Genomic DNA, 26,737 nt, shown 5'->3' with positions numbered 1-26,737 from the left:
AGGTAAGATTCAACCCCTAGTCTTCAATTTCGAGTTTGGGATAAAAGATTGGTGATTGGGAGTATGATTCTTGGGTTTAAGAGTATTATGTATATATGCTTGTACCAATAAGGTTTGTGGAAAGATTGTTGAGATCAAATAAGTAAAGATTGGATTGTGGAATGAAGGAAATCTTGTAGAAGAACCTTGTAACCAAATTTGCACTCCTAGTGTTTGATAAAATGCTCAAAGGAGCAGAAACCATGAATATCTTCCTAATTATGGTTCACTTTTGTTATGTTTCTAGATAAATTAAAGTTTCTAAGATTTCCGGAACCTCGTAGTAATGTAAGGAAGGCTCAAGAAAGATTGGATCCATCCGAAGGTCAATTCACGTGAGAAAGCTATTTTGGAATATCTGCCTAACTTCAAAAAGGTAAGTATCTTCCCTAACCTTGAGTGGGGGAATTACCCCTTAGGCATTGAGTCTTATGTGGAAATTGTATAATTGAAAACCATGTACGCGAGGTGACGAGTACGTACTTGGTTTATATGTGCAAATTAGATCGGTTGAAATTCGTAGACGCCCTTAAGTATTAAATTGGAAAATTGTTGTAATTTATTAAATTCCTTATTTGTCATGCCTCATTCCTTGTTTGCCTAGGTTATTTTTATATGATAATTTGGTGTGATTGCCACTTGACTTTTATGTGAACTCTGTGTTTGTTTGAGTTTCCATTTTTATGAAAAATACTTTCATTATTGATTTTTCATACAGATAATTTAAATGGAAAATTTAGTTAATAAGATGAATAAATCTATTTATTTCCTGAAATTGTGATTTAAAAGAGGTTGTTCCTTGATGAATTACTTTTCAGTTCACGTTGTTGAAAATTTTGTATTGAATTATAAAGGCCGTGAATCATATTGAGGCAAAGTGCCAAATTGTGAAATATTATTCGGTTGAGTTGTTCACTCTCGAACATTTTGTTAAGATGTTGTGCACATTATGATCGAGTCGTGGGCTCCTTATTGTGGAAAAATAATGTATTGTTAATTTCTGTGGAAAGTTATAATATTTGAGCACTTGATATGCAACTTGTGATATATTTTAATATTTGAGTACTTGATGTGCAATTTGTGATATATTGTAAGATTTGAGCACTTGATGTGCAATTTATGATATGTTGTAATGTATTGTTAATTTCTGTGGCAAATTTATAATACGTGGTGATATTTGAACACTTGAGGTGCAAGTTGTGTTATGCTGTGATATTTGGGCACTTGAGGTGCGATTTGTGAAATATTGTGATATTGATACGCATGCAGTGATATAAGGTCAGGGTGTTGAAACGCATGCGGTGAGATAAGGTGGGCTTGATACGCGTGGCTAGTAGGGGAACTACTAGAAGTCATGCAGTGTGATAAGGGTGGCTAAAACGCGGGATGCTATTTCGGAAAAAATAATTTCTTTAAAAATTAAATGTGAAGGCTCCCGCGGTGATATAAAAAAATGAGAAATTGTGAATTTATTTATGATTTGGAACTACGAGGCGGTACTCGGGAGTACCCTGTTAATATTTCTTTATTTATGTTCTTGTCTTTAGTGTTTCATTTAATATGTAAATTCTAGTCTTCTTCTATGATGTACTCGTTGACTTTATTATAATGTGTTTTGTGATCCTATTTGTATTGTGTTGGCTTTGGCTTTTTAGCACAAGACTCTGAAGAAGTATATTTCTTGTTTTTTCTTACTGATTTTTGATGATTGAGTTGTTTTAAATAAAAGAAATTATTATTATGTTTTAAATTAAATAGTTTTACATCCAAATCAGTAGTTTATCTGATGCTTTAATTTAAGTGCAATGTTATTTTCTTCACCCAAATAATTTCTAAAATAAATTCATTTCTTTGTTGATTTCTTACTTGATTTAAAAAAATTGTAAACTCACTTTAGTGGAAATAAATTAATCATGTGGATCTTATATACATTGATATTATTGGCATTTGAGTTGTCCGTGCAGTTGTGATAGAAATACGGGCACGGGGTACCGTGGAAATATGGAAGTGGGCTGAGACCCGTATTTTTATGATTTTGAAATGAGGTGTCACAAGGTTACTTTTATTTGAAAGAATTATATTTAAAATATTATTTCAAATAATTATATTCGAAAGATATTTATTTGAAAGATATTTATTTGAAGGAAGTATATTCGAAATATATTTATTGGTAGGGATTATATTCTAAATTATGGTGTTCTTGTTGTCATGCTGTTTATATCACTGGTTGATTATTGTTGCTATCATTGCTATTTGTTTCCTATTATTTTTGTATGCTATATTGCACAAGTTATTATACTAGTAAGTGTCTTGACCGTACCTCATCACTACTCCTCCGAGGTTAGTCTTGATACTTACTGGGTACCGACTGTGGTGTACTCATACTACACTTCTGCACATTTTTGTGCAGAGCCAGGTATTGGATATATCAGACTCGGGCAGAGTTAGTGTGTTGATCGCAATGATTCAAGGTAGAGCTGCTTGGTCGTCGTAGTCCATTGGAGTATTTCTATTTAATTGTACTGCCAATGCGTATTCGAATAGTATTGTATATTCGATCCTTGAGATCATTACATGTATCCAGTTAGAGTTCGTGACTCAGTATTACCAGTCTTGGGAGGTTGTTATATTTGTTTTCGCTTTTGGTTTCGACACTTGTATTAAATTATATATTTCAAAAAAAATGGCTTGAAATGAATTGAAATCGGCTTACCTAGTCTTAGAGACTAGGTGCCATCACGACACCTGAGGTTGGATTTTGAGTCGTGACATCAAGGGTTCCATTCCCTCAAGTCAAGGTTAACCACGACACTTACCTCGCTTCGCAACCAAATTCAAGATTCTAATAAACCTTTGCCTCGCGAATTGGTGTAACGACCCAGCCAGTCATTTTGAGAGTTGTAGCCTCGTTTCCCCATTTACCGCTCATTTTATACTTTATAGCTGCTATATAGTTTGCCAGGGTAATCGGTTCGGGTCCGGAGAAATTTCGGAATGAATTGAGACACTTAGTCTTAAGGTTAAAAGCTTAAGTTGAAATGGTTGACCAGATGTTGACTTATGTGTAAATGACCTCAGAATAGAATTTTGATGATTCCAATAGCTCTGTATGGTGATTTTGGACTTAGGAGTGTGTCCGGATAATTATTTGGAAGTTCATAGTTAAATTAGGCTTGAAATGGCTAAAATAAAAATTTAAGTTTTGAAATTTGACCGGGGAGTTAAATTTTTGATATCGGGGTCGGAATCTGGTTCTGAAACTTTGAATGGGTCTGTTATGTCATTTATGACTTGTGTGCAAAATTTGAGGTCAATCGGACTTGATTTTATAGGTTTTGTGTATTGATTATCGCCAGTTGAACAAGGTTACAGTGAGTATTTCGCCCTGTTTTCTCCATTTCTGCTTATTTATGTGTCGTTCAGCTATGTTGAGTTGTATCGAGTTGGTAGGTTTGGGTTCGGAGTAGTTTTGGAGTGAAATGAACACTTAGTCTCTTAGTTAGAAAGCTAAGTTAGAAAAGTCAACCGGAAGTTGACTTATGAGTAAACGAATTCGGATTTGGATTTTTATGATTCGATTAGCTTAGTTGGGTGATTTTAGATTTAGGAGTGTTTCCGGAATGTAATTTGGAGGTCCGTGGTAGAATTAGGCTTGAATTGGTGAAAGTTGGAAGTTTAGAAGTTCTTAGGCTTGAATCCGAGGTTGATTTAGTGTTTTGGTGTTGTTTTGGGTGTTCCGAAGGTTCGACTAAGTTCGGGTAGTGATATATGACTTGTTGGAATTATTGATTGAGGTCTCGAGGGCCTCGGATGAGTTTCGGATAAGTTTGGGTTGTGTTGCGCTCCCTTTTCTTATGTTTCGACGTTGTTTCTTCAAGAATAAATGATATCATATTGAACAAATGAGCTACGATTTCTTTTTTGATTGAAACATTAGATCAGTATCGTAATTATGGACCCGTAGCAAAAAGAATCGTCGAATTTGGATATTGTATGAGGATTTTGCAGTCATTTTACTAAAAAATTGGGTTGCCAGATTTTCAGATCAATTACGAAATTGCCACTGAATTCGTGTTTAAAAATCTACACAATTTGCAAATATTAAAACCTACATATCTCCTTCATTATAAGGTCAAATTGAGTGATTCAAAAGCCTAGCTTGACTAAACTTTCACAAGAAATCTATTGGAGGCATAAACAGTGAATTTAGGGATCGTTTGGCATGAGAAACGAGGCAGAATAACTGGCAGAAAAATATATAAAATGAGGGTTTGTTCATGCGGTCATATTTTGAGTTGGGGAGCTAGAATTTGGGCAATTTGGAAGCGATTTTCACCATAGGGATTGGGGTAAGTGTTCTCTACTCGGTTTTGGTTATATTTCATGAATCCATCTTCGTTTTTGGGATTTGATTGATGATTTCAAAGTGAAATTGAGGGAGTTAGGGCTTGAGTTTTGGAGAGATTTAGGTAGGGATTTGAGAGACCAAACGGAGTCCGATTTTGATAAACTTTATATGGTTACACTCGGGAGAGGACAAGGGTTTTGATTCTTCCATTGTTGACTAGTTCTGAGACGTGGGCTCGGGAGCAGGGTTTTGGCCGATTTCAGATTTTTGGCATATTTTGTAGTTTTTATTGTGGAATTCGATTCGTTAGCCTATGTTGATAGTATTAATTTGATTATGGTTAGATTTGGAGCTTTTGGAGACTGAGTCCTGAGACGAGGGCATCCCGGAGTAGGATTTTACGCTGCTAAGGTAAGTAACAGTTTTAACTTTGGCTTTGAGGGTATAAACCCGGAGAATTTGATATCGTGTGACTGTTTGGAGGTGATACCCACGCTAGGTGACGGGCGTGTGGGTGTATCCCTCGAGGGATTGAAACTTGGTCCGTCCCGTGAGGCCTCATGGCCATCATCTGTGTTTACGTAGTTACTTGTTGTTGAACTGGTCTGCCTTCATGTTAGAGATCATGCTTAGGCCTTATTCATGCTCACATTATTTGTACTCAGTCATAGAAATTATTGTACATGTTTACCTCAGTCTATATTATTTGCTAATATGTTGTGATACTTAATGTAGGTTGTGTTCCCTTATTTGTTGATGATGGTGAGGCTAGTGAGGTACATGACTGAGTGAGGCCGAGGGCTTGGTTGTGAGGATATTAATACCATAGCGTGTGAGTTGTCCGCATAGTATGTGAGTTGACCGTGCGGGTCCAGGTATTGATACCATAACGCGTGAGTTGTCCACGTATCACGTGAGTTGACCGTGCGGATCCGGGTATTGATATGATGGCACGTGAGTTGTCCGTGCTTAGCGCTTGTCCTCCGGAGTCTGTACACACCCCCAGTGAGCGCAGAGTGTTGAGCGTTGAGTGCTGAGTGCGAGTGCTGAGTGATGGAGTGACATTGTTGTGAGGTTGCATTTACTTTTGTTGTTGCTGCATTTACCTGTTAATTTTCCTTGTAGTCTTACTGATTTATGAAATTAACTGTCTACTCCTGTTTGTACTTAATTGTGGAAATAATAATTGGATTATTCTGCTTAGCTCGTCACTACTGATCAGTTCCTTAGTTATTTCTGTTACTACTGAGTCGGTTGTACTCATACTACACCCTGCACTTTATATGCAGATCCAGGTGAGTTAGAAGGCGGCGATCATTGAGTTCAGGCTGGCTATCTTTGGAGACTACAATGTAGCTGTTACCGCAGGACCTTGTTACTCCTCTTCTCATTTCTTCTTTTGGATAGTTAGACAGTTTATATATCTTAGTTCATAGTTTTAGATGCTCATGACTTAGTGACACCCCGATATTTGGGGCTCGTTTCCGTATTTTCTATATTATATTTAGAGTTGATTTAGTTTATGAGAAATTCAAATATTGGTATTGTTTTATTAAATTCTTATAATCGGTTTAGTAGTAATATTTTGGGAAGTAGGCTTGCCTTGTAACACGATAGGCGCCATCACGACCATGGTTAGATTTTGGGTCGTGACAAGAAGTTTGAAATTTCTTAGATTCATTAGGCTTGAATTAGGGTATGATTCGTGATTTTAGCGTTGTTTAATGTGATTTGAGGTTTTGACTAAGTTTGTATGTTGTTTTAGGACTTGTTGGTTTATTTGGTTGAGGTGTCGGGTTCCTCGGGTGAGTTTCGGATGGCTAACGGATCAAAATTTCGACTTAAGCAGCAGCTGGAAACTTTGGCCTTCTGGTGCAATCGCACTTTCAGAATTTAGCTCATATGTATGGGTTAAGGCTGAGGTCGCGACCAGGCATGAGTTGAGGCCGAGGTCGTAGAAGCGAGCAGATGGTCCGAAGAAGTGACCAGGCATGGGTTGAGGCCGAGGTCACAAAAGCGAGCAGATGGTCCGAAAAAGCGACCAGGCGTGGGTTGAGGCCGAGGTCGCAGAAGCGAGCAGATGGTCCGAAGAAGCGACCAGACATGGGTTGAGTCCGAGGTCGCAGAAGCGACTGCTCGACCTCAGAAACAGCTAAGTTAGTCGCAGGTGCGAAAAGCCCTGGACATAACATATAATTCGGGGGTTAGCCATTTTTACCCATTTTTGGATTTTAGAGCTCGGTGAGGCGATTTTCAGGAGAATTTCCATGGAAAACAATGGGGTAAGTGTTCTTAACTCAATTTTGGTCAAATTACCCGAATCCATGGTTATTTTTAACATTTAATTGATGATTTAAGTTGGAAGATAAGAAAACCCTCTTGGTTTAAATTGAAGATTTGAGGGTCGAGTTGATGTTGGAATTTAGTAATTTTGGTATGGATGGACTCGTGGTTGAATGGGCGTTCATATTTTGTAACTTTTATCGGGTTCTAAGATGTGAACCCCACGGGAGATTTTTGAGTTAAATTTCGGATTTTGTTGGAAAATTAGTATTTTCATATGGAATTAATTTCAATAATTTGTATTGATTGAATCGAATTAATTGTGACTACATAGGAGGCTTTCGAGATCCAATTCTTGAGGCAAAGGCATAGCGGAGTAAAGAATTACCCGATTCGAGGTAAGTGACTTGTCTAACATTGTGTGGGGGAAATTTCCCTTAGGATTGGTATTGATATGAAAAATATGATGAGTTAAAAGTCGTGTACGCGAGATGACGAGTGTGTACACGGGCTAAATATGAAAATTTTTGGTTTTTAAATTATGTAGATCTCTATTATATATTAATTAAATTATTTTATCTGGTTATATTCGTCATCATTGGTCTATGTTTACATTTTAAATTTGCCTTACCTTTTCTTGCTGATTGCTTTACCTGATTAGTTAAAGTTTTGTTTTCTTTCATTCTGTGCTCATTATTTGAAGGTTAAATTTCTTGATTGAATTATTATTAAAATGAAGTATTTGACATTAAAATTTTGGTATTGAGGCAAAGTATTAAATTTGTGAAATATTATTTTTGTTGAGTTATTCACTCCCGAATATTTTATGAAATTCTTGTATTCATTGTGATTGAGCCGTGAGCTCCTTAATATGGAGAATAATGTTGTTGTTGATTTATTTTGACAAGTTAAAATATTTGGGCACTTGATGTGCAAATTATGATATATTGTGATATTGATACGCATGTGGTGGTATAAGGTCTAGGTGTTGAAATGCATGTGGTGAGATAAGGGTGGCTTGATATGCGTGGCTAGTAGGGGAACTACTAGAAGTCATGCAGTGTGATAAGGGTGGCTAAAACGCGGGATGTTATTTCGAAAAAAATGATTTATTTAAAATTAATTGTGAAGGCTCTCGCGGTGATATAAGAAAATGAGATATTGTGAATTTATTTATGATTTGGGACTACGAGGTGGTACCTCGGGAGTGCCCTTGTTGATGTTTCTTTATGGTTGCATTTGCCTTTGGTTATTTTTGTGTTTTTCTTAAAGTTGTAAATTTCTATTTTCCTTCTGTGAGATATTATTTGCCCTTATTCTTGGTAGTTAAATTGTGACATACCCTTTTATATGGTTCATTTCCATTGTCAGTATTATTAGTATATTTTTAAACTTTTCACCCTGTATTTTATTATTCCAGTAGGGCCTGACCTGACCTCGTTACTACTCTACCGAGGTTAGGCTTGGCACTTACTGGGTACCACTGTGGTGTACTCATACTACGTTTCTGCACATCTTTTTGTGCAGATCCAGGTACTTCCTATCAAACCAGGCATCAGTGAACTACCCGTACGCGGAGACTTCAAGGTATATCTGCCAGCGTCCGCAGACCTCGGAGTCCCTTTCTATCCTTATTATGTTGTTTTTCCTTATTCTCTTTAGACTCTGATGTATAGAGACAATTAGAATAAATTCTTAGAAGCTTATGACTTATTTCTACCGGGTTTTGGGAGTTGTAACTATTTGAATCGGTGTTTGATTTTTTTTATATGTTGAGATTTGAGTTTCAGTTTTGTATTCCACATAATTGATAGGCTTACCGAGTCTTAAGACTAGGTGCCATCAAGACATCCTCCGGAGGGAAATTAGGCTCGTGACAAGTTGGTATCATAGCTATAGGTTCATAGGTGTTATAAGTCACAAGAAGGTTTAATAGAATCTGGCGGATCAGTACGGAGACATCTGTACTTATCTTCGGGAGGCTATGGAACTGTTAGGAAATGTTCACTTCTTTGATTCCTTATCGTGCGCATTTGTTGGTTTCGAAATTCCAAACCATTATCTTCCTATTCTCTCACAAATGGTGAGGACACGCACAACTAGATCCGATGTTCAGACACCCGCGCCCCCTGTTCGAGTCGTAAAAGGCCGGGGTCGGGGCAGAGGCCGAGGACATCCATGTGGTGCAGCCAGAGCACCCGCATGAGCTGCTACAACAGAGACACCAGTAGCTCCAATTGGAGAGCAGGCACCTGAGACGCCTGTTACTACCCTTGCACTTAAGGAGACTCTTGCCCAGTTTCTTAGCATGTTTGGCACTCTAGCTTAGTCAAGGTTGATTCCACTTGCTCCTGTCACATCTCAAACCGGGGGAGGATCACAGACTCCCGTCACCCTTACCCCAAAGCCACGGGCCCAGGTTGACCATGCTCCATAGGTTATACCAGTGCAGCTAGTTATCCCAGCTCGGCCCGAGGCTAAGGCAGCAGTTTCGGAGGGGGAGTAGCTCAAGCTCGAGAGGTATAAGAAGTACCACCCTCCCACTTTCAGCGGTTTAGCTTCAAATGATGCTCACGGTTTTCTTGAGGAATGTCATTGTATCCTCCGTACTATGGGTATTGTGGATTCTAGTGGAGTTTCTTTCACGACATTCGAGCTTAAAGGAGCAACCTACCAGTGGTGGCGAGCATACAAGTTGGATAGTTTGGCTGAGGCAGCTTCACTCACTTGGACTTAGTTTTCAGATATGTTCTTGAGGGAATATATTCCTCAGAGTCTTAGAGATGCATGGCGCGCAGAGTTTGAGCAGTTGCGCCAGGGTTCTATGACTTTGTCAGAGTATGTGGTCTGATTCAATGATTTGGCTAGGCATGCACCAGCCTTGGTTGCTACTGTTTGAGAGCGGGTTCGTCGCTTTTTTGAGGGCCTCCACCCTAGTATCAAATTCAGTATAGCCCGAGAACTGGAGATGGACATTGCATACCAGCAGGTGGTGTCAATTTCTAGGAGATTGGAGGGTATGCGGATTCGGGAGAGAGAAGAGAGGGAAGCTAAGAGACCCCGAGATTCTAGTACATATAACAGTTCTCGTGCCCCAGCTGTAGCCCATCATGGTAGAGGCTATGTGATTCGTCCTATTTATTCAGCACTTCCATCTTCCAGCAATATTATGGCTACTCCTAGACATCAGGTTCCATATTATGCACCGCCAGTGTCTACTGTACCTCCTGCATGGGGTGCTTTCAGCGGTCGGTCCAGTCGATCAAGCCCGAGCCAGTCTCAGCAGCCACATCCTCCGAGGCCTTGTTTTAAGTATGGTGACACTCGTCATATAATAAGGGATTGCCCCAAACTTAGGAAGGGTGCACCTCCATAGATTTCTCAGGCCCTACCTATTCCACAGGGCCCTCAGGCTTCTAAGGGCATGATTACTGCACCAGTTGCTACTCCACCTGCACAGCCAACTAGAGGTGGAGGTCATACAGGTAGAGGTCGCCCTAGAGGGGGAGGCCATGCCATATATTATACCCTTCCAACTAGGACAGACACAGTTGTATCCAATTCTATTATCATATGTATTGTTTCGGTCTGTCATAGGGATGCATCAGTCTTATTTGATCCAGGCTCCACTTATTCTTATGTGTCATCTTATTTTGCCTCTTATTTGGGCGTATCCCTTGATTCTTTGAGTTCTTCTATTTATGTATCTACACCCGTGGGTGAATCTATTATTGTTGACCACATGTATTAGTCGTGTTTGATTATTATCAGTGGTTTTGAGACTAGATCTGGTTTATTATAACTCAGTATGGTAGATTTCGATATTATTTTGGGCATGGACTGGTTGTCGCCCTATCATGCTATCCTTGATTATTATGCCAAGACAGTGACATTGGCTATGCCAGGTCTACCGCGACTAGAGTAGAAAGGTACCTTGGATTATGTTCCTAGCAGGGTTGTTTCATTTCTTAAGGCTAAATGAATGGTTGAGAGAGGGTGTGATGCGTATCTGGCCTATGTGAGAGATGTTAGTGTTGATACTCCTACCGTGGAGTCAGTTTCGGTAGTAAGGGATTTTCCAGATGCATTTCCAGCGAATCTTCGGGTATGCCGCCTAACAGAGATATTAACTTTGGCATTGATTTGTTACCGGGCACTCAACCCATTTTTATTCCACCATATCGTATGGCCCCAGCAGAATTGAAAGAATTAAAAGAGCAGTTACAGGAACTGCTTGATATGGGTTTTGTTCGGCCTAGTGTATCGCCTTGGGGTGCACATGTCTTATTTGTGAAGAATAAGGATGGTTCTATGCAGATGTGTATTGACTACCGCCAGTTAAACAAGGTTACAGTGAAAGATAGGTATCCATTGCCACATATTGATGGCCTATTTGATCAGCTTCAGGGTGCTAAGGTGTTCTTTAAGATCGACTTGCGTTCATGCTATCATCAGCTGAAGATTCAGGAGCCAGACATACTGAAGACTGCTTTCAAGACTCGGTATGGTCATTATGAGTTCCTTGTAATATCAATTGGGCTGACCAACGCCTCAGCAACATTGATGCATTAGATGAACAGTGTATTTCAGCCCTATCTTGACTCATTCGTCATTGTGTTTATTGACGACATTCTGGTGTACTCCTGGAGCCTAGAAAATCATGAGCAGCACCTGAGGAATGTGCTTCAGACTTTGAGAGAAGAGAAGTTATATGCAAAACTTTCAAAGCGTGAATTCTGGTTGTATTCAGTGGCATTATTGGGTCATACAGTATCGAGCGAGGGGATTAAGGTAGATCCGAAGAAGATCGAGGCAGTGCAGCATTGGTCCAGACCGTCCTCAGCTACGGAGATCTGGAGTTTCCTTGGTTTGGTAGGGTACTATCGCCGATTTGTAAAGGGGTTCTCTTCTATTGCTGCACCTATGACCAAACTGACCCAGAAGGGTGCTCCGTTCAGGTGGACCAAGGAATGTAAGGAGAACTTTCAAAAGCTCAAGACAACTTTGACTACAGCCCTAGTATTGGTGTTGCCTACAGGTTAAGGGTCGTATATTATGTATTGTGAGGCATCGCTTATTGGTCTCGGTGCAGTGCTGATGCAAGACGGTAGGGTGATTGCCTATGTGTCCAGACATTTAAAGGTACATGAGAAGAATTATCTGGTCCACGACCTTGAGTTAGCAGCTATTGTTCATACCTTGAAGATTTGGCGGCATTATTTGTACGCTGTCCATTATGAGGTTTATACCGATCACCGGAGTCTACAGCATCTGTTTAAACAGAAGGATCTTGACTTGCGGCAGCGGAGATGGTTGGAGTTGCTTGAGGATTATGATATCACCATTCTGTATCATCCCATAAAGGCCAATGTGGTGGCCGATGCCTTGAGTCGTAAAACGGAGAGTTTGGGAAACTTATCATATTTACCAGTAGCAGAGAGGCCTTTAGCCTTGGATGTTGAGGCCTTGGCCAACCAGTTTGTTAGATTGGATGTTTCCGAGCCGAGCCGAGTTTTGGCTTGTGTGGTTTCTCAATCTTCTCTTTATGATCGTATCAGAGAGCATCAGTATGATGACCCCCATCTGCTTGTCCTTAAGGACATAGTTCAGCACGATGATGCCAAGGAAGTCACTATTGGAGATGATAGTGTATTACGGATGCAGGATAGGCTATGTGTGCCCAATGTAGATGGTTTGCATGAGTTGATTCTCCAAGAGGCTCACGGTTCGCGGTACTCCATTCATCTAGGTGCTACAAAGATGTACCAGGACTTGAGACAACAGTATTGGTGGAGGCGGATGAAGAAAGACATAGTGGAGTATGTAGCTCGGTGCCTAAATTGTCAGCAGGTGAAGTATGAGCATCAGCGACCGGGTGGATTGCTTCAGAAGATAGAGATTCCAGAATGGAAATGGGAGCGGATCACTATGGATTTCGTTGTTGGGCTCCCACGGACTTAGAGGAAGTTCGATGCAGTTTGGGTGATTGTGGATAGATTTTACCAAGTTAGATCATTTCATTCTTGTGGTTACTACTTACTCTTCGGAGCAGCTGGCTCAGGTTTACATTCGCGAGATTGTCATTCTTCATGGCGTACTGGTATCTATCATCTCTGACTAGGGTACACAGTTTACATCACGGTTTTGGAGAGCCATACAGCGAGGGTTGGGTACTCGTGTGGAGTTGAGTACATCATTTCACCCTCATACAAACGGATAGTCCGAGCGCACTATTCAAATATTGGAGGATATGCTTCGTGCGTGTGTGATAGATTTTGGGGGTGCTTGGGATCAGTTCTTGCCACTTGAGGAGTTTGCTTACAACAATAACTACCAGTCAAGCATTCAAATGGATCCGTATGAGGCCTTATATGGGAGCCGGTGTCAGTCTCTAGTGGGTTGGTTCGAACCGGGCAAGACTAGGCTATTGGGTACAGACTTGGTTCAGAATGCCTTGGAAAAGGTTAAATTGATTCAGGATCGACTTCGTACAGCCCAATCTAGACAGAAGAGTTATGCGGATAGAAAGGTTCGTGATGTTGAATTCATGTTTAGTGAGCTGGTCGTGCTCCGAGTTTCGCCTATGAAAGGTGTTATGAGGTTCCAAAAAGAAGGGCAAGTTGAGCCCAAGGAATATCGGACCTTTGGAAATTCTCGAGAGAGTTGGAGAGGTGGCTTACATACTTGCACTACCACCTAGTCTCACTGCAGTTCATCCAGTGTTCCATGTTTCCATACTCCGAAAGTATCACGGCGATCCATCTCATGTGTTAGACTTCAGCTCAGTCCAGTTGGACAGGGATCTATCTTATGTTGAAGAACCAGTGGCCATTTTGGATAGACAGGTTAGAAAGTTGAGATCGAAGAGCATTGCTTCAGTAAAAGTTCAGTGGAGGGGTCATCCGGTCGAGGAGGCGACTTGAGAGACCGAGCATGATATGCGCAGCTATTATCCTCATCTATTCACCACTCTAGGTAAAATTCTAAATCCGTTCGAGGACGAACGTTTGTTTAAGAGGGGGAGGATGTAACGACCCGGTCTGTCGTTTTGAGAGTTGTATCCCTGTTCCCCCATTTAGTACTCATTTTGTACTTTATAGCTGCTATATGACTTGTCGGGGTAGTCGGTTCGGGTCCGAATAGATTTCAGAATTAATTGAGACACTTAGTCTCAAGGTTGAAAGCTTAAGTTGAAATGGTTGACCGGATGTTGACTTATGTGTAAACAACCCCAAAATAAAATTTTGATGAGTCCAATAGCTCTGTATGGTGATTTTGGACTTAGGAGTGTGTCCGGATAATTATCTGGAAGTCCGTAGTTAAATTAGGCTTGAAATGGCTAAAATAGAAATTTAAGTTTGGAAGTTTGACCGGGGAGTTGATTTTTTTATATCGGATCAGAATCTGGTTCTGAAACTTTGAATAGGTCTGTTATATCATTTATGACTTGTGTGCAAAATTTGAGGTCAGTCGGACTTGATTTGATAGGTTTCAGCATCGAATGTAGAAGTTTGAAATTTCTTAGTTTCATTAGGCTTGAATTGAGGTATGATTCGTGGTTTTAGCATTGTTTAATGTGATTTGAGGTTTCAACTAAGTTCGTATGTTATTTTAGGACTTGTTGGTATATTTGGTTGAGGTCTCGGGTGCCTTGGGTGAATTTCGGATAGCTAACGAATCAAAATTTGGACTTAAGCAGCTACTGGAAATTTTGGCCTTCTGGTGCAATCGCACCTGCAGAATTTAGCTTGCAGGTATGGGTTGAGGCCGAGGTCGCGACAAGGTATGGGTTGAGGCCAAGGTCGCAAAAGCGGGCAGATGGTCCGAAGAAGCGACCAGGCATGGGTTGAGGCCGAGGTCACAAAAGCGAATAGGTGGTACGAAGAAGCGACCAGGCGTAAGTTGAGGTTGAGGTCACAGAAGCAAGCAGATGGTCCGAAGAAGCGACCAGGCATGGGTTGAGGCCAAGGTCATAGAAGCGACCAGACATGGGTTGAGGTCGAGGTCGCAGAAGCGACTGCTCGACCGCAGAAACGGCAAAGTTAGTCGGAGGTGCGAAAAGCCCTGGACAGAACATATAATTCGGGCATTGGCCATTTTTACCCATTTTTGGATTTTAAGAGCACGGGTGAGGCGATTTGCAGGAGATGTTTCAAGGAAAACATTGGTGTAAGTGTTCTTAACTCAATTTTTGTCAAATTACCTGAATCCATAGTTGTTTTTAACATTTAATTAGTGATTTAAGGTGGAAGATTTAGAAACTCCTCTTGGTTTAAATTGAAGATTTGAGGATCGAGTTGATGTCGGAATTTAGTAATTTTGGTATGGTTAGACTCGTGGTTGAATCGGCATTCATATTTTGTAACTTTTGTTGGGTTCCGAGACGTGGGCCTCACGAGCGATTTTTGAGTTAAATTTCGGATTTTGTTGGAAAATTAGTATTTTCATATGGAATTAATTCCAATAATTTTTATTGATTGAATCGAATTGATTGTGACTAGATACGAGGTTTTTTGGGGTCCAATTCACGAGGCAAAGGCATAGCGGAGTAAAGAATTACCCGATTTGAGGTAAATGACTTGTCCAACCTTGTGGGGGGAAATTCCCCTTAGGATTGGTATTGATATGAAAATTGTGATGAGTTGAAAGTCGTCTGCGCGAGGTGACGAATGTGTACATGGGCTAAATATGAAAATTTCTGATTTTTAAATTGTGTAGATCTCTATTACATATTAATTAAATTATTTTATCCTGTTATATGCATCATCATTGGTCTATTTTTACATTTTAGATTTTTCTTACCTTTTCCTGCTAATTGTTTTACTTGTTTAGTTGATGCTTTGTCTTCTTTCGTTCTGTGCTCATTATTTGAAGGTTAAATTTCTTAATTGAATTATTATTAAAATGAAGTATTTGACATTAAAAATTTGGTATTGAGGCAAAGTATTAAATTTATGAAATATTATTTTTGTTGAGTTATTCACTTCCGAATATTTTGTGAAATTCTTGTATTCATTATGATTGAGTCGTGAGCTCCTTATTGTGGATAATAATATTGTTGTTGATTTATTTTGACAAGTTGAAATATTTGGGCACTTGATGTGAAAATTGTGATATATTGTGATATTTACGCATACGGTGGTATAAGGTCTGGGTGTTGAAATGCATGCGGTGAGATAAGGCTGGCTTGATACGTGTGGCTAGTAGGAGAACTACTAGAAGTCATGCGGTGTGATAAGAGTGGCTAAAACGCGGGATGCTATTTCGAAAAAAATAATTTCTTTAAAATTAATTGTGAAGGCTCCCGCGATGATATAAGGAAATGAGATATTATGAATTTATTTATGATTTGGGACTATGAGGCAGTACCTCAGTAGTGCCCTTGTTGATGTTTCTTTATGGCTGCATTTGTCTTTGGTTATTTTTGTGTTTTCCTTAAAGTTGTAAATTTCTGTTTTCCTTCTGCGAGGTATTATTTGCCCTTATTCTTGGTAGTTAAATTGTGACATACCCCCTTACACAGTTCATTTCCATTATCATTATTATTAGTATATTGTTAAACCTTTCACCCTGTATTTTATTATTCTAGTAGGGCATGACCTGACCTCGTCACTACTCTACCGAGGTTAGGCTTGGCACTTACTGGGTACCGTTATAGTGTACTCATACTATGCTTTTGCACATCTTTTTGTGCAGATCCAGGTACTTCCTATCAAACCAGGCATCAGTGAATTACCCGTACGCGGAGACTTCAAGGTATATTTGCCAGAGTCTGCAGACCTCGGAGTCCCCTTCTATCCTTATTATGTTGTTTTTCCTTGTTATCTTTAGACTCTGATGTATAGAGACACTTAGAATAAATGCTTAGAATCTTGTGACTTATTTCTACCAGGTTTTAGGAGTTGTAACTATTTGAATCGCGGTTTGATTTATTTTATATGTTGAGATTTGAGTTTCAGTTTTGTATTCCACATAATTGATAGGCTTACCTAGTCTTAGAGACTAGGTGCCATCACGATATCCTACAAAGGAAAATTGGGGTCATGACAATTGGTGTCCGAAAGGTTCAAATCTTGTCATAAATAATTCAATACACTCAACACGAATTGTAGGAATTAATTCCAAATGAAATTACAGATTTTCTTGATTAAAATCCGAAATTCATCTAAAAATCAACGGTGGGACGCACGTCTTGAATCTCAAAAAAAACTCACAAAATCCGAATACCCATTCCAAGACGAGTCCAACCATACAAAAATTATCGAATTCCGACATCGTATTGCCTTTCAAATCCTAAATTTTTGTTTTTGAAAAGTTTTACAAAAATCTCAATATCTTCCATCTAAATCTGAAATAAATGATGAATATTGACATGGATTTATGAAAAACAATCACTTGCGGATAGAGAACACTTACCCAAGTTGAATTTCTGAAAAACTCCTTTGGAATCGCCCAAATCCGAGATTCAAAACTCAAAAATGAGTAAAAATGGCAAACTTTCGATTTTAAACATTCCGCCTAGGCAAGTCACATGTGTGAAATGCGACTTTGTCTCATATTTCCAGGCAAACAAAAACTGCTACCAGTATTCAGTAAATCGATCATAATGTTCTGTATAAATGTCCAAATGATGAATGGTTTACGTTTCTGAAAACTAGAATTAAAGGGATACAACTTTCATGTTTTGAAAATCTCCAGATTACTTATAGATTGCGAGATATAAGCTTTCAAAGTCAGCTCTCTACATCAGAAATTCGCACACTGCTGTAGCCAATAACTGCAATACCAGCCTTCAGTAAATCGATCATAACTTTCTGTACAAATATCCAAATGATGAATGGTTTACCTTTATGGAAACTATAAATAAAGGGTTACAACTTTCATGTTTTGATAATCTCCAAATTCCTTATAGATTACGCGATATAAGCTTCCAAAGTTAGCTCTGTGCATCAGAAATTCGCACACTGCTGTAGCCAAAAACCAGCGTCGAAAATTTGCCATTTTTACTCATTTTTGAGATTTGAGTCTCGGATTTGGGGAATTTCAAAGGGGTTTTTTCACGAATTCGACTTGGGTAAATGTTCTCTATTCGCAAGTGATTGTATTTCATAAATCCATGTCAATATTCATCATTTATTTCGGATTTAGATGAAAGAAATTGGGATTGTAAAACTTTTACAAAACAAAAATTTAGGATTTGAAAGACAATCCGATATTGGAATTCGATAATTTTTGTATGGTTGGACTCATCTCGGAATGGGTGTTCGAATTTCGTGAGTATTTTCGAGATTCGAGATGTGGGTCCCACTGTTGATTTTTGAGATGAATTTCGGATTTTAATCCGAAAAATCTGTAATTTCATATAGAATTAATTCCTACGATTCGTGTTGAGTGTATTGAATTATTTATGACTAGATTTGAAGCTTTCGGACACCAATTCGCGAGGCAAATGTTTATTGGAATCTTGAATTTGGTTGCAAAGCGAGGTAAGTGTCGTGGTTAACCTTGACTTAAGAGAATAGAACCATTGAATTATTTGTTAAGTGAATTTCATGTGTAATGACGTATATGCGAGGTGACGAGTGCCTATACGTCGTCAAGTTGATTATTTGCATATTTATCTAATAATCATAAATTATTTTAAATCATGATTAATTATTATATTAATTAATTCTCTCATATTCCTTGTCCAATATTATGTCTTGAATTCATGCTATAATTGTTACATGTTTATTTGAATTATGTGTCTTAATTGCTACTTGACATTTAACACATTAAATATTAAATTTCCTATTTTCTCCCTGATTTCCATAATTAATTGCTACTTGTCATTACTTATTATTATTATTATTATTATTATTATTATTATTATTATTATTATTATTATTATTATTATTATTATTATTATTATTATTATTATTATTATTGCGTACATGTTAATGTAAGTGACCTGCCTTAACCTCGTCACTACTTCGTCGAGGTTAGGCTCGGTACTTATTGGGTACATGGGGTCGGTTGTACTCATACTACACTCTGCACTTCTTGTGCAGATACCGGGGTTGATTCTAGCGGCGCATAGTAGACTTGTTCAGATTTAGCTATTCGCAGGAGACTTGAGGTATAGTTGCATGGCGTTCGCAGTTCTGAAATCCCCTTCCACTTTATCATAGTTGTGTATTTCTTTCACACAGTTTTATTTTCATTCAGGCCTTTATTTGGATTATTCTAGTAGCTCGTGCACTTATGACACCAGTTTTGGGATGATTTTTAGACATCACTATTATTATGGATTAATCACTTTATTTCAAAATTTATTTCCGTATTTATTTCTTTGTTATTAACTAAATTAAAATTGTTTAAAATGACTAATATTATTCTAACGTTGGCTTGCCTAGCAAGTAAAATGTTAGGCGCCATCACGGTCCCGAAGGTAAAAATTTCGGGTCGTGACAGTATGTGAGGTGACGAGTGCGTACTCGGGCTAAATGTTGAAAATCCGATTTTTGCTAAATAGTTTCTTTAATTGAGTTACTCTAGTACGTGCAGTCGTCATGTTTAGCCTTATGTCACATGCCTACGTGTCTTATCTCTTACTTGCAATTTGTGCAACATGCTTAGTTAAATTACCTGCTTTCTTGATTTTGTATTCAGTCTTTTAACTGTATGATTCCTTGTTGTAATTTCATTGTCCCATTGGTTATGTATTGTATATTTACTTTTGATACTACGAGGCGATACCTCGAGAGCCCCCATGTTGCATATTTACTTTTGGAACTACGAGGCGGTACCTCGGGAGCGCCCCTGTTGCATATTTACTTTTGGGACTACTAGGCGGTACCTCGAGAGCGCCCCTGTTGCATATTTACTTTTGGAACTATGAGGCGGTACCTCGGGAGCGCCCTTGTTATTTACCTCTATTTGTTGTATTGTTGTTGTTGTTGTTGTTTCTTAACTTGTAAGGATCTTGTTTTCCTCACGTGATGTAGTTGTCTTCTTGAATCTCGTGTCGTTATCTTCTGTAAATTCTCATTGTTACTTCTCAGTCATTTCATTATACTATTATATCTTCTGCCTTGTTTCCTATTATTTTCGGTAGGGCCCTGACCTGACCTCGTCACTACTTTATTGAGGTTCAGCTTGGCACTTACTGGGTACCATTGTGGTGTACTCATATTACGCTTCTGCACATCTTTTTGTGCAGATCCAGGTACTGTTTACCAGACCAGGTACCATTGAGCTAGCCCGTACGCGGAGACTTCAAGGTACATCTGCCAGCGTCCGTAGACCTCGAAGTCCCCCTCTATCTTTATTATATTATTTTCCTCATTCCTCATTAGACTCTGATATATAGAGATATTTAGTATTTTTTTTCTCTTTAGAGCTTATTACTTATTTCTACCGGGTTTTGGGAGTTGTAACTATTTTGAATCGCAATTTTATTTATTTCAGATGATGAGATTTGAGTTTCAGCTTACATTCAGTTATTCCGCATTATTGTTAGGTTTACCTAGTCTTAGAGATTAGGTGTTATCACGACATCCTACAGAGGGGGAATTGGGGTCGTGACAACGAGAGAGATAGCTTACAATTGCAGCATTAGAGCTACTGATGATGTACATAGATTAGTTCACAGCTTTATTTTCTAAGTACGTGTATACATGCATATGTAGGCTAAGATTTTGGTTCTTTTTCTTTGGAGGTTGTAAAAGATAGCGAGTTGTGTGAGCAAGCTATGGATTTGTACAGTTTACTGGTGATTAATACAAAAGTTGAATTAATTACCAAAAAAGATCTTCTTTATCATTTCAATTCTCTAAACATTAAAGAAAGTTTTTAATTCTGAAAAGACATTTTACCATAATATTCTCCATTTCTATATCTAATGATATTGGATCTGGAGATTTCATCCCATTGAATTTGTAAAACATACTTAATATAATCCAACAATGACAATACAAAAGGATAGGAAATCAGAACTCAGAGGGGAAAGGAAAGAAATGAGAGAACTTTTCATAATTTGCTTTACTTTTTTACTTTCATAGACTTTTCTGTGGTAACTACGTACTTTATGAGTTTATTCTTTTTTTTCTTAACTATCAAATCAGCAACTTCCCTATGAAAATTATACTGCTATTTATACTTTAAATATCGATGTGGTGTCTTTGCATGAAATAAACCTTTTAGTAATTGTTCCTTTGACCAACACAAATATAACTAAAGAAACTTAATAAAGATTTTAAAATACATATCTGGTCCAAAACTTAAAGACAGTAGTACAAAATGAAATTATGGTGGGTGAAAATCATTTTTACGTCTACTTTGCTTTAAAAATCAAACTTCTCTCTAACATTGAACAATAGTCATTCTTCTCCTTTTACGTCCATTGACTTTTTTAATACCTATATTTACCCTTACATATCAACCCCCCCCCTCTCTCTCTCTCTCTTTTACTTTTTTAAAATTATGATATTTTTCTTTCATTTTATAAAATTTATATAACAAAAGAAAAATTATTCCTGAGACAAAAAAGAAGAGTGAGAAATAGTAATTAAGTAATATGTTCTATAGTGAAATAAATGGGCAGAATAAAAATAATTTAATTTAATTTATAGTAATCGAAGCTCTAATATATATTTATAAAGTGACAATAAAAGGGAGTAAAAACTTTATAAATATTTGAATGCAAGTAATACAAAGATAATGAATAAAATTATAGATAAATTTATAATAGAATTCCATATAGATAAATGAGTTTTAGTCACCATTAATGAAATAAAAATAGAAATAAATTTTCTATTTATATTGTAAATGCATTCTAAATTATAATTTAAATATTATTTTATTAATGGCGATCAAAAATCATTTATCCATATAGATGATAGAGAATAAGAGAGAGCGAAACTTAAATATATATGTATGCACCACTTGGATATACATACTTAATGTATGTAATATTTAAATAACAATCATAAAAAAATTGCATCATATTTTGTAATAAAATTATTAAAAGAATATTTAAATTATAATATTAATAAACTTAAGTGAAAATCTATACTAAGATAGAAAATTATTTAAACTATATGTAAAATGTTTATTTAAAAAATAAAATATTATGCTATATAATATTAAAGTGTATTATATAGATGGAGAATTAAAAATGTTAAGGGCAAAATTAATATTGCATAAGAAGGGGTGAATGACTATTGTTCAAAGTTAAGGGATGATTTTGATTTTTAGAGCAAAGTTGGAGGGTGTAAATGATTTTGGCCCAATTATGGTGATAACATTTTGGCAGCCCTGCTTTTGTATCTAGTAATATAACTGGACCACTTTTTTCACTCATTTTACTGTACTTCTCTTTTCCTTCTATACTTCCTTTGCTTCCAGTCTTCCACTAAGGAGACAAGTATTTAACTCAGTTTACTTGCTTCTTTGAGTACTTCTTGATTGAAATCAAATTGTAGAGATTCACCACTTATTGATTTGAAGCTTGGTAGATTTCCTGATCACAAAAATGCACACAGTTTCAAATCCCTCGAGATTATGACTAATTTGTCTTCAAATTTACCAGCTAAAAGAATGAGAACTGCAGGTTTGAAGTATCAGACACCATATTGCCAGGTTCAAGGTTGTAGGAAGGATCTTAGCTCTTCTAAGGACTACCATAAGAGGCATAAAGTTTGTGAAGTTCACTCAAAGACTGCTAAGGTTATTGTAAATGGCACTGAACAAAGGTTTTGTCAGCAATGTAGCAGGTTAGTAATAGTTATAACCTTCCATATGTTAGTATTTTGTTCAAAAGTGAATGTGCACTAGTATTTCTTAAGTCTGTAATTTGAGTACAATTCCTTGTAGAACAAATTTTTGGTTTGATATTAGTATGTATTTTTCTAAATTCTAAGTCTTATAATTTGTTTTGGTTGCTAGAGAGTAGAGACCAAATGTGTTTCTTCCTGCAGATAATGTAAATCTGGCTTGCTTCTGAATTTGTAGGTTTCATTTACTATCTGAATTTGATAATGGAAAACGCAGCTGTCGTAAACGTCTAGCAGGTCATAATGAGCGCCGAAGGAAGCCTCACACAGGGAGGCGCTCTGATATGGAGTGCCTTAACATAACTTCTACTCAGCTTTTTACTGATTCCTTCTATTCCATTCAGAAAAAACTTGCAATTTTTTTTTTTGTTTTTTTGTTTTTGACCACTATAGGAGTCTTTGATTGTTAAACCATCTTCTTCTGTGATGTTAGGATTTCTACATCAGTTTTCTTTTATGCATTAAGGAAATTGCTGTTGAGGCCTGAACCTAGAGGAGAGTCACCTGATAGTGACCTGATATCACAATTGATCAGTATCAACTTGTATTCTTTGCCTTTTTCAGAGATGTGTTCATATCATTCGATTTCATATGCTTTTTGTGAAATGTTTACAGAAAATTCACAAATTCATTTTACACACTTCCCAGGTTCTGCGGGTACCAAGTTTCGGGGAACTTCTTTTGCTATGTCATCCTCTCTTTGCCAAAATGTTCTTGGCAGCAGCCTTCTAGATCAACCAAAATATGAGATGGACTGGTAGAAGAATGTAAAGTTTGAAGGCACTGGTGATTATAGCCCTCGACTAACCATGCCTTTCGCAAATGGACACTCAAAACCAAAACCCCTTTGCACTTCATACCATACCGAGAAACAGTGTCCACCTCTTCACGACGAAGAAATAACTGCTCTAACAAGAAGCAAAACTGATGAGAGTAGCAAGTCCTATATGCATGATATAGAAGGATATGATTTTGGTACCTGCTCTCTATTCCAAAGTTCCTCAATAGGAGGTGAAGTCTTGAATGTTCTGGACTCAATCTCAACCATTCAGGGGATTTCTGGGATATCAAACTCGGGCTGTGCTCTCTCTCTTCTGTCATCTCAATCACAAGATTCATCAAATCAATCATCTCTAATTCCCACAACAAGTCACATAATTACACAGAGCAGCAATGCTCATTACAATGTGACACACATATCTGAAAAGCTCCTGGGAATTGGCCCTCAGGATTTATCCAGTAGAGTGCCTGATACGTTCAATTCAGTTGGGGTAAATTCTGGAGAGTGTTGCTTGGAACAGATTCTAGTGTCTAACAGTAGCAACAATTGTTTCATAAATGGGATCATTCAAGGATCCGAATATGTAAACGCCAAGGACCAACTTTCTTCTGAAGATGATCCCACGATTGATTTGCTTCAGTTGTCACCACAGCTTCAGTGAGTGGAAATATCAAAGGTGTTTCATGCAAGAGAAGCAGGACAGCAATGCCAGAATCACTTGATCAGGTAGTTGAATAATATGCATTACCAGAATGAGAGTCCTACTTTTGTACATCTTGTATGTGTCCTGGTTATGAATAGTGTAACAGCTTGCTAGCTTTAACAATTACATAGCCTGCTTCTTTTTGGTTGCAAATAATCGGCTAGTGGATAAAATTCTGTTTCGTGTAGAGCTAGCTACCAAATTATTGGAACTTTACCTATAACTTTGTAAAATATTACTTGAAGAGTTGAAGTTTGTGGTGACGCGTAAGGTATTTCTAAGAGTTGAAAAGTACTGTACTTGGAATTAGAATCTTACTATCAGGTAAACCTGATAAAGATGGATGAACTGTCCTAGCAGTGGCAGTCCCCTCTTCTACTAACTTGGACTTGATATAGGGAAGAGTTTTGCCTCCCATTTTAGAAAACAAGGTTGACTAGACTGCATGATGTTTCCCAAAAGCTGATTTTGTCCTCTATTTAGTGTGTGTGTTTACATTTGTGGATATATCAGTGAGAAGTGCGACGCTAATGTTTTGGAAACAGCATCTCTACTCCCTCGGGTAGGGGTAAGGTCTGCGTACTCACTAACCTCCCCAAACTCCACTTGTGAGATTTCACTGGGTTGTTGTTGTTGTTCGTTTTCACTAGAGTTATTTTTTTTTTCCTTATGTGCAAGCCAGGCCATGGCAGATTACCTAAGCGTTCAATCTGTGGCTGGTTGTCGCAATGTATTACATGCCTCTAGTTTAATCTGTTAGTGTATTTTTGGGAGATGGTAAAATAAGTTAGTGATATCACTGGTCCAGACAAATTGCCTTATTATGTTTCCCTTCTTACCATTAAACTTGATACCTGTAGATGCAAATTTCTTTACATTAGTCTAAACATCTGTCCCAAATAAAAATAGTCATTCAAATAGACATAAGAGGTGGAAAAGGATTCTCAAATAAGGGACACTATTAAGTGGACTTGGAGGGAAGCAAAAAAAGTGTGCAAATTTCTTAATAAACTGAAGACCATAAAATGAAAAAGGTTATTTGGGACAACATACTTTAACGAAATGAAGTTTACTGCTATGGACTTGGATAACAGATTACTACCCACAACCCCAACGTACTCATAATATCCCCCACCCCAACAACCCCAATGTACTCATAATATCCATCTTTTCTCTCATTTCATGTATTTTAAAAGTTTGAGTTTTATGCACTAATAATGTAAAAAATTTAACATAAGTCACTAAAAAAAGTATTAGAACCAAGCTAACAAAATTTTGAAAGTGCTCAACTGAAAATTTTCTACCAATTCTTAGAACCATGTATAGTGATAACTTCAAATAATTGAGTCGGTGATCAAACATATTTTTTATTGTTGGATAAAAGACATATACAAAACCGTTAGAACAACAATAATAATCTTGTCGTACTTAGAGGCGGATAGTTTTTTTTAAATGGTTGAAATCTTCTTCACGAGCAGACAAAAGAATAATAGCAATACCACTATCTCCGAAATTCAACTAACCCACAGCAACATAACATCTAAAAAAAATTGCTTTCTATTAATAGATCTGTGATAGATTTCACCTTCGGACTAATGTCTCTCTTTTGTTTTCAAAAAAGAAAATTGCTTTCTTGTGCTCTTTGGTTATATTTTCCAAATGAAAGAACCTTATTTATAGGCTAAGAATTTATTGAAAATACTTAGTAGGCGTTTGGACATAAAAATTATAATATTTTAAAAAGTAGTTTTTGAAATTAAGTTGAAAATTGGTAATTACAATTAAAAATTATGTGAACATGCATTTCACTTAAAAAAAAACATTACAATTATGTGAGTGAGAAACAATTTTTTTCCTGAAAAAACTTGAAAAATGGTCAAAATCATTTTTGATTTTTGTAAAACTCATTTTTCAAAATCTCCAAAAACTTATAAATTTTTATGGACAAACATGTTTTTGAAGAAAAATTCCGAAAAAAAACTTCATGGACTCGAATTCTTAAACAACATTTAAAGGAGTTAATGAATAAATTCATGACTTTTAAAATAACAAATTACACTTGTAAGATCAAGCATATATCTAGGAGTTCAAGAATGAATCTAACAAAATTTTCAATCCATTCACCTTGGAAAACCAAAAGGCATGAACGTATTTAAAAAATTCCATTATTTCAAAATATTTGACACAAGTTCCTACAAAAAAATAATTATAAGTAATTATATTTAATCGTATTAATTGATAACTTAAAAAAATAGTGAATAACATAATATAACATGTTAAATCATATTAATGGTGTAACAATTCATTATACTACATATGTGTATAGCTCAAATTCTTGTTTTAATGCCAATATTCCACCTAATTTCTCTGTTGCTTAATTTATAAATTGGTGTATCCAAAAAAAATAAGTGAAATTCAACAATAGCCAGATTTATAAGTGGTAATTGAAAAATAACCCCGATTTCAAAAGTAATCGAAATTTAGCCACTTTTCATGTAAAGATAAATCTGAACGAAAATACTGTTCAAAAGCTGGAAAATATTCCAGCATAATATACTGGAGTTCCAGCATAATATGCTGGAAGTTCATACACATGTGTTCCAATCTCCAGTATATTATGCTGGAATTTTCCGTGTGCTGGAGTTCCAATATAATATGCTGGAAGTTTATATACATGTACTCAAATCTCCAGTATATTATGCTATAACTTTTCATGTTGCAGCAAAATAGTGACTATTTTTTAATAATTTTGCAAACGCTGATTATTT

At 37.2% G+C, this 26,737-nt stretch overlaps 1 pseudogene; it reads left to right on the top strand.

The window, feature by feature from the left end:
* Positions 1 to 22,007: 22,007 nt before the first annotated feature.
* On the top strand, positions 22,008 to 24,645 carry LOC107790629 (uncharacterized; annotated as a pseudogene).
* The last annotated feature ends 2,092 nt before the right edge of the window (positions 24,646 to 26,737 follow it).

This window comes from Nicotiana tabacum, chromosome 22 (genome assembly GCF_000715075.1).
Source record: "Nicotiana tabacum cultivar K326 chromosome 22, ASM71507v2, whole genome shotgun sequence".
Classification (NCBI taxonomy): domain Eukaryota; kingdom Viridiplantae; phylum Streptophyta; class Magnoliopsida; order Solanales; family Solanaceae; genus Nicotiana; species Nicotiana tabacum.
This window is presented reverse-complemented; position numbering and strand designations above follow the sequence as displayed.